This window comes from Plectropomus leopardus, chromosome 2 (genome assembly GCF_008729295.1).
Source record: "Plectropomus leopardus isolate mb chromosome 2, YSFRI_Pleo_2.0, whole genome shotgun sequence".
NCBI classification, from domain to species: Eukaryota; Metazoa; Chordata; class Actinopteri; order Perciformes; family Serranidae; genus Plectropomus; species Plectropomus leopardus.
Genome location: NC_056464.1, coordinates 40,716,218 through 40,732,802, shown reverse-complemented (window position 1 = coordinate 40,732,802; position 16,585 = coordinate 40,716,218). Strand labels below are relative to the sequence as shown.

Below are 16,585 nucleotides of genomic sequence, written 5' to 3'. Positions count from 1 at the left end.
GGGGACATATTGTTTGGAAGACAATGAGAGTGTGTCAGATTGCATGTGTGGACGTGACTGAGACAGAACAACTGTGCTGCTTATCAACCGGTTTATAGTCGCAGTTTTGGTCAATAGATGTTGATTTGTAGTTCAGGTTTTTTCTAACAGCAATTCTAAAATGCAGAAAAACTGGTCAGGATGTTTCCAGGATTTTAGGACATTTCTAGGATTGTAGGACTATCTGGGGCTTTAGGACAGTTCTAGGTTTTTAGGAGATTTCTAGAATTTTAGGATGTTTCTAGGATTTTAGTATATTTTTAGGATTTCAGGTAGGGCTTGGCGATATGGAAAAAAGTCTTATCACAATATTTTTTTCATATCTGTCAATATCTATATATCATGATATACATCAAATCACTATTTCTGTCAAGCTTAAAGGTTCCCTTTGACTCCTACTTAAACAAACTTCAGGTAAATTGAAGCACATTGTGCTGATAATAGACCAACCTCTCCTGACTGCAGGACTCTGACTTCAGCTTCTGTCAAACTTCTGTGCTATTAATCATTTTACTCAGAAATTAAAAACTTTTGAGTCGGCCTACTTCTCCTATAGCTGCCAACAGCCTGCCGACATTCACAGTTAGAGAAAGGCTGAAAATAAGCTTATGTGCTTGTGGCCCCGGGCCCCCAAAACATTACATCTGCCCCTGGTAATAACAATGAGAGCTCAGCGTAAGCGGCTGGATGAGACACGGAGCGATGCGTCCTGCTGTTTCTAAATAATTCATCCAAAGTCTGATTAAAGCTGAAACTAACACAAAGTCGTCTGTAGAGTCTAAAGAAGTCACTCTCACCTCTGCAGATGTGTCTGTTTCAGACACTTTAGTGTTTCGAGGAGAAGCTGCGCTCTGTTTATCTGTCTCACTGCGCTGCTATCGGACCATCAACAGTTTGATCCGCCATGATGAAATACTGTGGCTGTCAAACACTCAGCTGCTAAACAGTCAAAGTTGTTCACTTTTTTACATGATTGTTCAACACTTCTGCCCTCGCTGTGTTTTGGCATGAGATTTTCCTCGGTTTCATGAGAGCACAGGAGGCGCTGGGGACATATTTGCGCGCTGGAGCACGATATAGGACATGTCCGCGCTGCAGTGGACTGTCGGATGGAAAACTGTGGGTTGGAAATGAGGCTCTTGCGCCACAATGATTGAGATCTGTAATCAGGCATACACACGACTTTATGAATCTAAAGAAAACTGCATATTTCTGCCTTTGTGCGCACACACGGCTTTGAATCTCGTGAATCTGCATAGGTTTACGCTTCTGGCCCGAGGTTGCACTTTAACATGTTTAACACCGCCATCCACCATAACATCAGAGCCCTCTGTCCCAACTGAATCCCTTATATACAGTATATACTTTTTCTACGTCACGTAAACAAACCACATAGCTATCAGCTGTGCACTCGAGATCTGACTGTAGAGATGATGATAAAAATGACAAACTCAAGGCTTGTAAACAGAAGTCCATAAACCAATGGGTGTCGCCGTGGTGGCTTCGTGCGTTATTTTGTACAGTGTGCAGTCCTGTAACTCACCCCAAGAAGCTAAAGGCCTGCGTGTGCATGCTGTCAACAAATACCAATTAACTTTCAGCTGATGTTTCAAGGCTGAAAACTGGAAAAAAGGAAGAGAAATTGTACTTTTCTAAATGCCCGTTAACACAGAACATGACGCAGTCTGTCCACTTGACGTCATTTCATTTATCAGCTGAATAGAAACACTCACATGCTTTTTGCTTCTGCCTGCATTTAAGTAAAATGTGTGGGTTTTTTATGTTTGATTGTTCAATTATTTTAAAATTGTCATTTTGTGGCCATGAATATTCGCCATTCTCCATCCGCCTGTGTGTGTGTTTCCTCCCTCAGTCCAGAAAATCAAGATGTAAATTATAGAGTAGAGTGCGCACAAACAGGAAATATAAGGAAGCTGGTGATGCTCTCCACAAAATATCAGCATATGAATCAGAGGAATAATAGATGGATTGTAGTCAGAGCCATTTAGGAGAGTGGGAGAGCTCTGCAATCAATGGACTCTAATTATACATGTTAAGCTTCCTCATTCACTCTCTGCACCTCTCTGACTGTTTGTTGCTACGTCATTTTGTCTTTTTTTATGTTATCTGTCTGTCTCTTCATGTCTCTCTGTCTGATGCGTCATTCCCTCTAAGTGTCTGTCTGTCCATCTTTCTGTCTCTCTCTCTCTCCGTCTGTTATAGTCGTCTTCATGTTTGGCAGAAAACATTTGAAGGATTGGTTCACCCAAATTACAAACACATCCATTTTTCTTATTATTTCCAGCACAGTCCTGCTCTGACGGCCCTTTTTTTGTCAGTTGTATTCATATTTTCTTTTGTGTGTGTGTGTGTGTGTGTGCATCTGTGTGTGTGTGTGTGTGTGTGTGTGTGTGTGTGTGTGTGTGTGTGTATCTAATACAACTACAACACGTGTTTTGTGTTTGTTTTTTGATTTTTGACTGCAGGAACCAGCTCATTGTATGTTTCTGCAAAGCACGGAGATGCTGAGTTTGTACGTTATTGTGTTGTGGTTATGTTGGAAGTGAAACATTTATTTACGTCTCGACAGTGCTATGGTTACTGTGTGGTGAGATGACAAATCTGCTTGTTTATGATTAGGAAAAGTTTGTGTTTTGACTTTTCATTGCGCTGTCCTGGCAGGAACGCTGCGATGTTTTAATAGCAACCACTTTTTGTGGTACTATTCCATCAGGAAATGCAGCAATGTCGGGGTTAAAATCAGGTGCTTTTCAGGGCATTATCATGGCCAGAAAAACAGCTATGTTTCTGTTAAACAACAGCTTTTTGTGGCTTTTACCCGGCACAGACGCTGCTATTTCTTGGTATAAAAACAGCCGCTCTCAGTGGCACTTAAAAACCCAGTAGATTATTTGATACAGGCCAGCCTATTTTGGTAAATCCCCATTTTATTCGCCCTCGTTTTAAAGATTTTAGACTGTAAGCTTTGTTGTAGTGACGCCCTGTTTCCCATCATGTTGCTGTCAGTCAAAACCTGAATCACGCCATCGCATGTTCAAAATTTTCAGTACATTTTGGTACTTTTGGTAAATGCAAATTCAGAGTGAATCTTTGCTGACTGAAACAATGTCGCCACATTCTTCCTCTTGTACCATACCAATGTAATCTGTTACTTTCACAGGAATAATACACCTGTATGTATGACTTCTCAGCTTCCTTTTATAAAAATACTTTCTGGGTCAGACATGCTTCAGACGCTCGCTGTGAGCGATGCCGGAGCCAAATCAGAGCGGGATGGAGCGAGAGATGAGGTGATGCTGCAGCTTTTTATAAAAGGCGCTCCAGCCAAAATCCTCCCGCTCGCACTTTGTTCCGCTCACACGCTCTGTCTGACATGTATGTTTTAATAATAGTTGAGATTGTTTGTAGGTTATTTTTATTTTTATTTTTTTCTGTAAATGCTTGTATCTATGTCAGTTCTCCTCAGTAATCACACACAATCATTTTAAACAAATCTAGCTGCTGATAATACAGCCAGAGTCTGAACCCCATCTGACTGTTCATTTATCATCAAAAACAGATTAAAAATAATTAGGTTTGTATAACTCCTAACCCCGAGAAGTATGAACGTTTCGTCTTCTTCATGAAGCTCCATCAGCAGGTTTGTTCTGCTGCTGAGAAGAGCACAGCTCTGGTTTAACTTTGCTTTTTCGACATAATTTCCTCTTTTTGACAGTCGGCTGTTCGGGGCTGCTTTATTACTCCGTGCTCACGCTATGTTGGAGCTTATTCCAGCCTGACTCGAGTTAACCTTATCAGATGAGGCTGAACTGTGTTAGTTAGTCAGTTGGAGCCTTAAGTGGTAGTTGACGTTCATTCAAACAGGGATTTTTCCATTAAGTGCAGATTTTCTGAGCGGCGTTGATGGGATACCCCTCTGGAGGTGTTGATGTTGATGTGATGCTAACGGTGGTACTCTTTGTGCTGAAACTGGGGACTTTACTTGAATTTTGTGAAATCTGACTCATGAGCAAACCTGAAACTAAACCACAGCGTCTTCAGGGCCAGCTTTAGGACGTCTGTCGGACAGTTTGAAATACTGCTGCAGCTCGCTCCAAGACTGAGGAGCAATTTCAGAGAGCCGATCGAGCCGGAGCAGCGGCTTTGTGAAACAAATACGATCAGTCGGTCCACCGTATTGAATGTCTTTAGTACTGTATGACGTGGCAATAACGAGCATTTTGACCGGTTTAATGTGTTGTCGGAAGCAAAACTTTTGAGAAATCGACCTAGATCCGAAAAAATAAAAGCTGCAATTTCTTGTGTTGTTGGTGTGAAAGCCTGCATTGAGTGGCTACAGGTTCAGAAAAAAATGACGTTATGCGTTTTACGTGCACACGAAAAAAACTCATCAACTCATGAAAATGTTCTTCTGTCAAATCTCTCTCAGACAAAAACAAATATCCTTCTCACACCACAAAAACCCGTCCGGCAGCATCTGCGGTCGTGTTTTTAAAGCAGGACGATGCGTTCAGGTCTTGGTGCACCTGATCCGGCAGCGTGTCGGCATGTGGACTAATAATGAGAGAACGTTCCAGAGAGATTCACACGCCTTAAGCTAAGTCATTAATCTTCCATTTGTATTCATGTCGGGCCGAGCTGATCAATACGAGGTTTCCCCTCCTGGTTCCACTCCCGCTGAGCGCTCCTCACAGCTCTGCAGCACAAAACCGCCGCAAGGACACGTCGAAAAACGCCACGTTGGACAAAGTTAATCAACACGCAGCGTGTTTGTTCCCGTGGTGGTGCTCTGATGGTGTGGGTTTGCTGCTGTGGACGGAGGCCCGGGCAGAGAGGACGGAGGACAGAGCGCCGGCGTGTCGAGTAATCCTCCTGCAGCTCAGATAAGAGGAGAGAAGGTTCCAGAGGGTTTTCTGAAAGATTTACGTGCGCAATACTAATCCACGCTTCATTCATTGGTATTCATGCTGCTCCCAGCTAATCAACATGGGGTGCCTCTTTATTCCCAGCTTTTCTCTCCCCTAATTTGTTTTCTTCCTCTCCGTCCAGGACCTCAGTGAGTCAGAGGGAGGCTGGAAGCTTTGTCTCTCTCTTTCTTTGTTTCTCATTTCATTTCTCTCTCTCTGTCTTTGCTCTCACCGAAATGATGGTCGTCGCTCAGCTGAAACGACACCTGCAGTCTGTCCTGGCCATAGTGTGTGTGTGTGTGTGTGTGTGTGTGTGTGTGTGTGTGTGTGTGTGTGTGTGTGTGTGTGTGTGTGTGTGTGTGTGTGTGTGTGTGTGTGTGGGGGAAAGACACGGACTAAAACTGGACTAAAAGGAGCTAAAACTCAAGTGACAAAACACTGTAAACACATGTTGTGCTATTCTGTTTCTCTAAAATCACACGACAGGTGCTGGATTTTCTTATTTATAGAGAACTGCGAATGCTGTGCTAATAAAGTTTTTCTAAATGCTGTTAAAACAAAAGTGTTTTCTGTCAAAATCCTAAAATCATCCACCCACGGAGGCTTCAAAACATTTATTAAATAACTGTAAAAAAAACTCTCTGAAGCTCATATTATAAACCCAGAAAGCCTGATGAGGTTAATGTCACAATAATCAATAATCATTCAATTCCAGAGCAGCTTTTCTGACAGTTTTCCTTTTTATTTGAGACACATCAGCCGTTGATGTTCATTTCTCGGTGTTTTTACGAGTCCTCCTGCTCCTCCCCGTGTGTGATGATGTAACACAGAGATTTGTAGTCCAGGTTTCCTGCAGCGTCGATGTTTGACGACTGGAACATCTGCTTCACCTGCAGCCACGATCACGATAAAACAGTCAGTCATGTCACTGCGGCTCGGGCGCGGCCGTCACCTGAGTTTCCGAGTTGGAAAGTCGTTCTTCCCACTTTGTGTGTTCATGAGCTTTGAGGTCGTAAAGTCTGAACATTTTTTTATTTCATTTTATTTACTTAGTTATTTATTTTTTGCTATTTTGAATGACATACTGTACTCCTGTATAAGAAAGTTACCTGAAAAATATTTTTAAAAAACAAAACGTTTTTTTTAAAGAAAATAAAAAAGGAAATGACCTGGAACACATGCTTAAAAAATAGAATAATTTTGTCACATTAGTTAAAATATGCAATTATGATTATTATATAAATATAGTTTTCCTTGGTTGTTTTCAAATAATTTTATAAATCTACTAATTTTTTTTGAAATTTGTGATTTTTTTTTAAAAAAAATTATTTTTTTCTAATTTGGACAACATGCTGTACTATGACTTTTTAGTGCTATTTTAGTAAAAAAGTTACAAGAAAATTACCAGATTTTTTTAAGACAAAAAAGATTTTAAAATTTAAAAAAAGAAAATGACCTGTAAAACATGCTTAAAAAATTATCATTTAAAGTTTAAATATGAAATGATGATAATTATGTAAAGAAAGGTTTTCCTTCGTTGTTTTAAAATAATTTTCTGAATCCACTAATTTCTTGAAATTTGTGAGAATGAGAAAAAGACAGAACGCCTCAATAGATTTAAAAAAAAAAACAACTGGTTGAATAAAATTGGAAACGTGCAGATTGTTTCACTTGTTTTGAGACATTTTGATTTTTTGGACTCACTAAAAAGAGCGTAAACAAACGAAACGTCACTCAGCAGCATGAACTGACTGTGACTGTTTACCTCCTCAGCGGTGAACCTGTCCGCCTGAGTCATCAGTAGTTTCTGTAATCTGCCGAAAAACAACAAAAATTTCATTTATCTTAAAACAACGAAAGTTGCGTTTGTGAATTTGTAAAGTCAGAACTCACTCGTCTCTGTGGACGAAGCCTCTGTCGGCAGGATCGAACAGTTTGAAAGCGTTTAAGATGGTTTCTTCAGGGTCCGTACCTGCATGCAAAATGTAGAAAAAAATAAAAAATATTATTATTAATAATAATAATAATAATGACAAAGATAATAATAATAATCTGCTTAGCATGTCGTATATAGAAAATAATTATTTTTTGTGTTTTTATTTTTAATCTAAAAACACAGTGGCATTATGACAAAAAACCTGGAATTTAAAATTCTGAAAATGAATGAATATTTGATTTGATATAATATATGATGAGACCTGATTCTGGTTAAAAAATAAACTCAATAAAAGTAGAAAATAATATTAAAGTATAATATTTTTTAAAGCTTGATCTTGAAAAGCGTATTCTGTGTGCAGGGCGATACGGTTTGTATGTGAACATGGAGTCTGTTTGTAGTCCACCTCGCTGAGTCCTACACTTCCCACAATGCAGCTGGTGTTAACGAGCTGCATTAACTCACCGTGCAGCTTTTCTCCAAACAGGTTGAGGAACATGGTGAAGTTAATGGGACCAGTGGCCTCTTTCAGCATGTCCTCCAGCTCAACGTCCTTCACGTTGAGTTTTACCTGAAACACACACACACGCACACACACACACACACACACACACACACACATGTGATGTCTGAGTGACGTAAACATTTATTATCAGACGATATAAGCGCGAGTTATCAGACCTACTGACCCAGAGACGCGTACGTGTCCTTGAGGTCCTCTTTATCGATGAATCCGTCGCGGTTCTGGTCGATGAGCGTGAACGCCTGAATGAAAAACGTGAACACGTGACTCTAAAACCATGGAAATATTTAATACGAATAAACAGTTTTTTTTATGTGGCGAGCGTTTTGGCGTCACCTCTTTGAACTCTTGGATCTGAGTTTGTTCGAACATGGAGAAAACGTTGGACGAGGCTCTCTGAGCTCGTTTGGCGCCTCCTTCCTTCTTCTTCGTTTTCCTGCTCGCCTAAAAAATGTAGACAGACAGAAAAAATATTTTTACTGTGAACTCAAAGAAAGAGACGAGTTATTTTCTGTAAGTGCAGTTTTGTTTTTCCGATTTTTTCCTGTAAATTAAAACTTGTCTATATAAGTGAAAAGCCCCTGAACGCTTGGTTTAAAACATTAAATATTATTTTAACATTAAATATTTAGGACCAAATATATATATGGAAATATATAATAATTATGAGATTTATAAATATTGTTTACCGTACATTTTCCCCTACTTATTTTTAAATAATGTATTTTTAACTTTTTTTTTTTTTTTTTTTTTTAATGTAATATCTCCCAACTAATTGTCAGGTCGTTTTCTTGTCACCTTTTACACATTTTTAAAGTTTGCAGGACATTTCTTACTAAGTTGCACATTGCCTTTTTTATCCTGTTTATTCAAAAGAAATCAAACAAATTGTTTTAAGTTAAACAGTTTTAAAGCTTGTGAAAATTGTCGGTCCAGGTGTGAAAGGGTTAAAATTGCGGCTCTTTTGAACTATAACTCTGATACAGAAATAAAACAGTGATAAAATGAGAGCTGGAGTGAGTACGTACCATGTGAGCTGCTGCAGGGAGGCCGTCAGTCCGAGGATGATGATGAGGATGATGATGATGATTTGGGAGCCGCTGGTTTAAATACAGCAGCTGTCTGATGAGGGGGGGGCCTGTGGGGACGAGCTGGGGCCCCCGCGGCCCCGTGCAGTTCCCCTTACATGGGCAGGATGTTTGTAAAATTGTGGTTCTCCGGAGGCTCGACAACAACTGCTGCTGATCTGAAACCTTTTACAGACTTTCTATTTCTAGAGATTCACATCAGCAGCAACGACTGACTCTGCCCTCTGACTGTCCCGCCTTTTATTCTTTTATTACTAAAGTCACTTTAAATCTTACTTATAATCTTAATAAATTTATAATATGAGAAGTGGGATATTTTATTTTGTCTGTCAGCAACACTACAAGTGCAACTAAATACTTAGATACTTGAGTATTGAGGAAATAATGTCTTTTTTTATATCTTTAAAATGTATTTTTATTATTGTTGTTGTTGTTGTTGTTGTTGTTGTTGTTGTTGTTGTTGTTGTTGTTGTTGTTGTTATTGTTTTTATTTCTGTATTAGTTTATTTATGTAATGTATTTTTTATATATGTATTTTTACCAACATGTCAATCATTGCCAGTCATGCATACTATAAGTACCTTTTAAGGCTTTGTTTGTCTTTTTTTTGTTTTTTGTGCACCTTTCATTTATAAAATGCAGCTCAAAATGCTTTACATGTGAAAGTGCTAAAACTAAACAATATAAAGAAATATATATTTATAAAACAAAATCAAATCATTGTACACCACAGGGATACCATAACTGTGGAAATAAGCTGCAGACAGGCCAGAGGTGGAAAACAAATTAAAGAATGTAACTAAAAAAAAAAACATTTAACAGCAAACGGTTGAGATATGACCGTCTGATTAATCTGTCAGTTTAAACATTAGTCAGCATTTTTTTTCTTGTATTTGAAGCAGTTTGATCAGCGTCCCACGCGGCGGCGCCACAGTCCTCCTCTTCGGCTCCTCGCGCTCATGTGACAGAAATATTACATATTTATATTAATTTCTATGCGACAGAAACTCAGAAACTCAGTAACATGTAACTTTGTGTTTGGGCACTGAGGTCATATTTATCCAGTTGAAATCTGTAAATGTGTAAAACTGTGATACAGTGCCAAAGTCCTTTAAAAATAGCCTATCAAACTAATGCTCCCCGAAATTTTTTTTTTTTTCGATAAATTACTTATTTTTTTTTGTATCTTTAAGTACACAGTAAAATGACAAAAAAGTTCAATAAAAACAAATAAATAACAAACTGCCAGGATAAATAAAAAAAACAATTAAATAAATTAATTTAAATGTAGAAAATCCAAGTAAATGTACCTTGAAATTGTACTTAAATCCATTTCTTTGATAAATTACTCAATTAAAATACAAATAAATCTAGCAGGATGTATCGATCCTTTATATGAACAATTAAATAAATAAATAAAATGTATAAAACTCTAGTACAAATACCTTAAAATTGTACTTAGTAATAATAATAAATAAAATATATAAATAATAAATAATAATAATAACAAATAATAAATAAAAATAAAATAAAATGTAGAAAACGCAAATGCAAATACCTTAAAATTGGACTTAATAATAATAATAAATAATACTTATAACAAATAAAAATAAAATTTAGAAAATGCGAGTACAAGTACCTTAAAATTTGTAATTTGTACTCTAGTCCAAATTTCCATCACGTCATTTCTTCTATGAATTTTGCAATCTTGTAAAACCGAGAACAAAGTTAAAAAAAATAATAATCATTTCAGAGTGTGTGTGTGTGTGTGTGTGTGTGTGTTTTCCGCCGCAGTGAACACAGCGTGTGTGTGTGCGCGCGCGGCTCAGCGGACCGTGAACGCGCCGCATTAATATGACATTAATACTACACTACCCACAGCCCCCCGCGCTCTGCCCCGTTGTAGGAAATCCGCTGGCGGGCGGCGGATTATTGTAATCCGACGGAGAGGGTCTGGACGACACCTCGGATCACGACAGAGCGGCGGAGCCCTCAGCGGCCTAACACACGCACCTCGGCCGACTTTAAAGCCGTAAAGTTGGGACATGATCCCGCGCGCTGCCCGCTGCTCCTGAAGGCACCACGGCGGAGCTTCCTGGACCAGATCCGGCTGACGGTCACCGACAGCGGCGGGGCAGCACCGCAGCACGCCGCGGAGCTCACAGGGACTAAACGGCGTTAATTTGTCCCCCCTTCACCCTCCACCCTCCAGGCGCGGGTTTTAGCTCGGCTCGGCTCGGCTCGGTTCCCCGGTCCGCGGAGAGAAAGCTGCCCCGGAGCCGCCGCTCTCAGCTCGGCTAGCGCGGCTAGCTCACTGCGGCTAGCCTGCTAGCTTCGGACGGATCCGAGTTTTAGTGAGAAATTTAGCGGATTTTTGCGACTCTCAGCCGAAAGAGGAGGCAGGATGTCGGCCAAAGACCAAAACAAACTGTCCACCACCGAGAGACCCATCAAAGGTAAGGGACATTTACCGTGTTTTCTCCCGGAGGGGGCAGGAAGTTAACGGCTGTCACAGCTAGTTGGCTAAACGGTAATGACAGCCCAGCCCCGGTAACAGTTAATTTTTTTTTTTTTTTCAGGTGGATCGCGGTGCTGTCCGCCCGTGTGTCCCCCGGCAGGGTGGCGGGTTGTCCCGGTTACACAAGTTAATCAATCCGAGCCGCAGCTAATGAGTTAGCTTCTTAGCTTAGCTGTCCGGACTGCCAGCTGTCTGCTCTCTGACGGGTCATCCTCTGATCCCGGCGCCGCTGTCTCCGGGTTCAAGCCGGCGCCGTGTCGGATCCGCGAGGGACAGCTTCGCGGTTCGAAATGCCGAATAACGAGCCGGATTCGAGGTTTAAAATGCAGTTTGAACGGTGAAAATCCGTTCAGCCACTTTAGAGATATCAGTGTCTAAAGCGTTGATACTCAGCCTGCTCTGCTCAGGGGCCACTTTTACTAAACGACAGGAGCCAGGGGCCCCATACATGCCTCTAGGATTTTAGGACATTTCTCAGATTTTAGGACATTTCTAGGAGTTTAGGACGTTTTTAGGATTTTAGGACATTTCTCAGATTTTAGGACATTTCTAGGAGTTTGACATTTTTAGGACTTGGAGTGTTTTTTGTACGAATTCTGGACATTTCTAGGGTTTTAGGACGTTTTCTACAATTTTAGGACATTTATTTTATTTTATGAAGTTTCTAGCACTTCATGATGATTTTTTTGGATTTTATGTAATTACTGAGATTGTAGGACATTTTTTTTTTTTTAGGATGTTTCTAGGATTTTAGGACATTAGGGCCTTTTATGTCTGTTCATCTAACTTCTGACTTTATTTTTTTTTAAATGATGACTCATATCCGTCATTAATAATCAAATTAGTTGACAACTAATTGATTAACCAACTTATTGTTGCAGCTCTACTTGTGGACATTTTGGCATGTTCGAATTAATTTGCATGTTACCTTTTTCACATGTAGTGGTGACTACAGTCGCAAGTGTTTGTCACTCAATTTTTGTCAACAGAAATTTCAATTATTTTGATCAGTAACTTGCTGGTTTTGTGCTTTTTGAATGTGAGGATTTGATGCTTTTCGGCGGCGGTCGCCGGCTCTCCTGCAGCTCACAGAGGGTTAACAGTTTTTTTGGATAAAATGGATGGCTGCCACACCTGTGCAGTCTGTCCAGGTGTGCTCTCAGATGCTGCTGATTCACTTCTCGCTCTCCTGCTTGCCAGATTGTTGGAGGCGTCAGGATGAGTTATTCTGGCAGTTTTAATTTTCCACGTTCAGACGTTTTGTAACTCCGGTGTTGCACCAAATTCTGTGACCCGTCAGATCGAGCGACCCAGTTAGGTATTTCTGCAGTATTCCCACTGCAACTGCGTTTCATGTTTCCATGACACTTTTTTCACATTTTGATGGCAGCTGTTACCAAAAGTGATGCCTCTGTAGTAGACTGGGTCACATGCTTTTTTTAATAGCAGCAGGAAGTGAGCTGTGCAAGTGTGTCTGCAGAGACACCTCACCTGGTCAACACTGAGTGACCTTTTTTATGCTAGCTGAACATAGTGTAAATGCAAGTTTGTATCTGACAGAAAACAGTGATGCCGCAGCTGTTGTTCGGGCTTTACTTTTACGTTACGGCCACCTCAGCACATCTGGATGACTTAAAGGAGCAGTGTGTCAGATTTAAGAGGATTTAGTAGCATCTGGCAGGTTTGCAGAAAATCACAGAAACAGCCAAAAATCAAAAATCTGAGAGAAGTCTTAAAATCATAGAATCGTCCCAAAATCCTAAAAACAATCCGAGAAAATCCTCAAATCTGAGTAACATCAAAAATTCTAAATTTGTCCTTAAATCCGAGAGAAATGATCTGAAATCTAAGTATTGTCCTAAATATGTCCTAAAATAGTCCTCAATTCCGAGAAACGTCCTGAAATCATATAAATGTCTTAATATCCTGGAAATGTTGTAAAATCCTAGAGCCACTGTAAATACCGACAGAAAATCCGAAAATCTCTCAGAAAAAATCTGAAGACTGCCCTAAAATATGAGTAAAATCCTTAAATCTTACTAAAATCTAAGTAACATCCTTAAATCCCCAGAATCTCCTAAAATTAAAATCCTAAAAACGTTGTAAAATCCTAATCCTTATATCCTTAAACGTCCCAAAATCCTGGGAACATGTGTGGGGCTGCTTCGACCGGCCCCTGGCCTCCTGTTTTTTAAAGAAGTGGCCCTAAATAAAACAAGCTGAGTGTCCCTGATGTAAAGTTTGTCAGATTTTCCTTTAAATATTATCTAAAGCAGAGAAAAAGGGACAGAGCTCATGTGGACAGCAGAGGAGACAGTAAACAGAGCTGTCTTTGATGAGGAAGCCTGATGGCGCTCTCTTTAATTTGGCGGTTTTTTTCAGTCTGAACGACCGAGTTAAGTCTCCGTCTGCGTCATATGAACGCTGGCTCAATATAATAATAATTCTAATAATATATAAATCATCATTTGCTTGTCTTTTGTAGAAAACGTCCTCACTGGCAGCTTTATTCTAAATATTCTGTACCTTTAACTCGGATCGGACGCCACAAACGTCTCTGTCTCTTCGTGTCTCTGTCTCTTTGTGTCCTCTCAGTTTTTATCGCCGACTTCAGCCTTTGTGACTGAGTAGTTGCTGTGGTTGCTTTTTTTTTTGAAAATTTTTTTTATAGACCAAACCAAACAAATATTACATTGGACGTTTTTAATAAATAGCTGCAGTACAGTACAAAGAACCAATAAGGAGCTTTGGTTGTTTCAGAGAATGTTTGATCTCTAAAATTTGCCTCAAAGTCATGAAAAAGTCCTGGAAATTTATTGGTAAAAATGTGTATGAACGCGGGTAACTTGTCAATATATCATACATACATTTTTACTACTTCAAACTAAGTTTTGAGTAAAGAAAAGTTACATAAGTTTGTTTTATGCCGTCAATCAAAGTTCATAGAAAGAGAGAAAACTCCATTTTGTTTTTGAATCTCTAGAAATGATTTTTTTTAAATTACCCCACAATACCCCACAAAATTTTTCCAAACCCGGTTTCCAGACGGGACGATGGCGTCGCACTTGACCTGCTGAGGTGTTTCAGTGTTCATCGACGCGGCAGGTCGAGAGTCTCCAGGTGAAAGGCCGCGTATGATTGGCTCAGAGTGTTAGGAAGGCTTAGCCACGTAAATCTGCAAGAGAGTGTGATGTTGTTAAAGCTGCCTCCTTAAGACCGCCAGTCAGTCTGAAGTCAAGAATCACACAACACACACACACACACACACACACACACACACACACACACACACACACACACACACACACAGTTTTCATTTATCAAGCAGTAATTTTCACTCTGTGGCCACTTTATTAGGTACGGCTGTAAAATTTAATCCAATCCAACAGCTCAACCATAAATTCAAAGATAACAGTGTTCGGAGAGGAAGTCATTCAACCATAATATATATAATAATATAATAGTAAAAACAACAACACAATAATAATGATGATGCAAATAATACTACTAATCATTTCACTGATATAGAAGTGTTTTTGAAAATTTTTTGATTAAATTAAATATTATATATTGTATTTTTGTAAGTTAAATGTCAAATGCACAGATCCCCAGCTTCTTTAATGAGACTATTTGCTTATTTTTCTGTTATTGAACTGAATATTTTGGGGTTTCAACTTTTGGTCAAAAGAACAAAATATTTTTAAAAAATTTCATGTCTGCTGTTTTTTGGGAAATGTTAATGTGCATTTTTTTAGTGGAAATAGATTTATTTACTAACAGATTACAGGCCAACGATTAATCCACAGATCATCTGAGACAAAATAATTAATTGTTAGTTGCTGCACTGAATTGATTCTGATTCTGGTAGATTTAATTTTCTGTCGATTGTCAAATCAGCTGATAATGATCTAACAGTCCTGATGGTTCAGGTTCATCAGCAGCAGCTCTCAGCGTCCTGCTGAACCCGCTCAATGAATGTGTGCATGTGTGTGTGTGTGTGTGTGTGTGTGTGTGTGTGTGTGTGTGTGTGTGTGTGTGTGTGTGTGTGTGTGTGTGTGTGTGTTGACACTATATAGATGGATCTGCTCCGGCTGCTTTGGCCTTTTGGCTTAGTTACCGATAGTAATCAAATCAGTCCGGCCATTTGCATCGCCTGCTGCGTGTAATGATTCTGTCCTCATTCATGATTAATGAAGCTGGACCCCAGCACGGAGCTGGTTTAGTGTCTTATTGTGGACCCCAGCACGGAGCTGGTTTAGTGTCTTATTGTGGACCCCAGCACGGAGCTGGTTTAGTGTCTTATTGTGGACCCCAGCACGGAGCTGGTTTAGTGTCTTATTGTGGACCCCAGCATGGAGCTGGTTTAGTGTCTTATTGTGGACCCCAGCACGGAGCTGGTTTATTGTCTTATTGTGGACCCCAGCGTGGAGCTGGTTTAGTGTCTTATTGTGGACTCCAGCGTGGAGCTGGTTTAGTGTCTTGTTGTGGACTCCAGCGTGGAGCTGGTTTAGTGTCTTGTTGTGGACTCCAGCGTGGAGCTGGTTTAGTGTCTTGTTGTGGGTCCCAGGATGGAGCTGGTTTAGTGTCTTGTTGTGGACTCCAGCGTGGAGCTGATTTAGTGTCTTGTTGGGGGTCCAGGATAATGACTGAGCTGGTTTAAAAATTGTTGGGGGCCCTTTCTTTTCAACTGAATTTTTTTTTTTAAATTTCTGCACTGTTTTTTTGTAAATTGTGAATAGTCTAAAATTTGAAATTTACCATTTCTGAAAAAACATTGCTTTTTTCTTTGTAAATGTTATTTTAAATTTATTTAAATTTTAAATTTTTTTTTGTGTTTAAAAACTTTTGCTGTACTTTTTCCTAAATTGCTCATTGCCTTTTTTTTTTTGTAAAGTCCGTTTTTACAGGGTAAAAATTGACTGTGTGCTGATGAAGTCAGTCTGTCTGAAACTTTGAATACATTTACCAAAATATTTGATTAAATAAGGATCTGATTAAACATTTAAATAACATCTGACACACCCTTTTTTCACAAGAATTATTACATTTCAAAGCTTAAAAAAACAATGTACCATAGTTGTAGTTATAACTTTTTATGTCTCATTTTGCCACGTTTCACCTCCCTGTGCTGTGAAATCATCACATGACGTGTGTTGTGTCACCTGCGTTGTGTTTGGCCGCTCTAATGTCGACCTCATGCTCGTGTTTTTTTGGTCCACCTGCGTCCTCCTGTGTCCTCCTCTGTCCTCCTGCGTCCTCCTGTGTCCTCCTCTGTCCTCCTGCGTCCTCCTGTGTCCTCCTGTGTCCTCCTGCGTCCTCCTGTGTCCTCCTCTGTCCTCCTGCGTCCTCCTGCGTCCTCCTGTGTCCAGCTGTGTTCAGCTGCGTGCGTCTGCAGCTTCGTCTGTGCGGCGCAGAAACCCAAACCTGACCTGTTTTCGCCGATGAAAGACTCGGCTCCTGAATCCCAAACGCTCTCCTCACAGACGATTGGCTCCCGCGGGGGCAGAGGAGCAAACAGGTGATTGGTTGGAAGAGGAGAGGAGGAGGGAGTGA

The 16,585-nt window shown here is 39.9% G+C and overlaps 1 pseudogene; it reads right to left on the bottom strand.

Moving 5' to 3' along the window:
* Positions 1 to 5,752: 5,752 nt before the first annotated feature.
* On the bottom strand, positions 5,753 to 16,113 carry LOC121949448 (annotated as a pseudogene).
* Between the last annotated feature and the right edge of the window lie 472 nt (positions 16,114 to 16,585).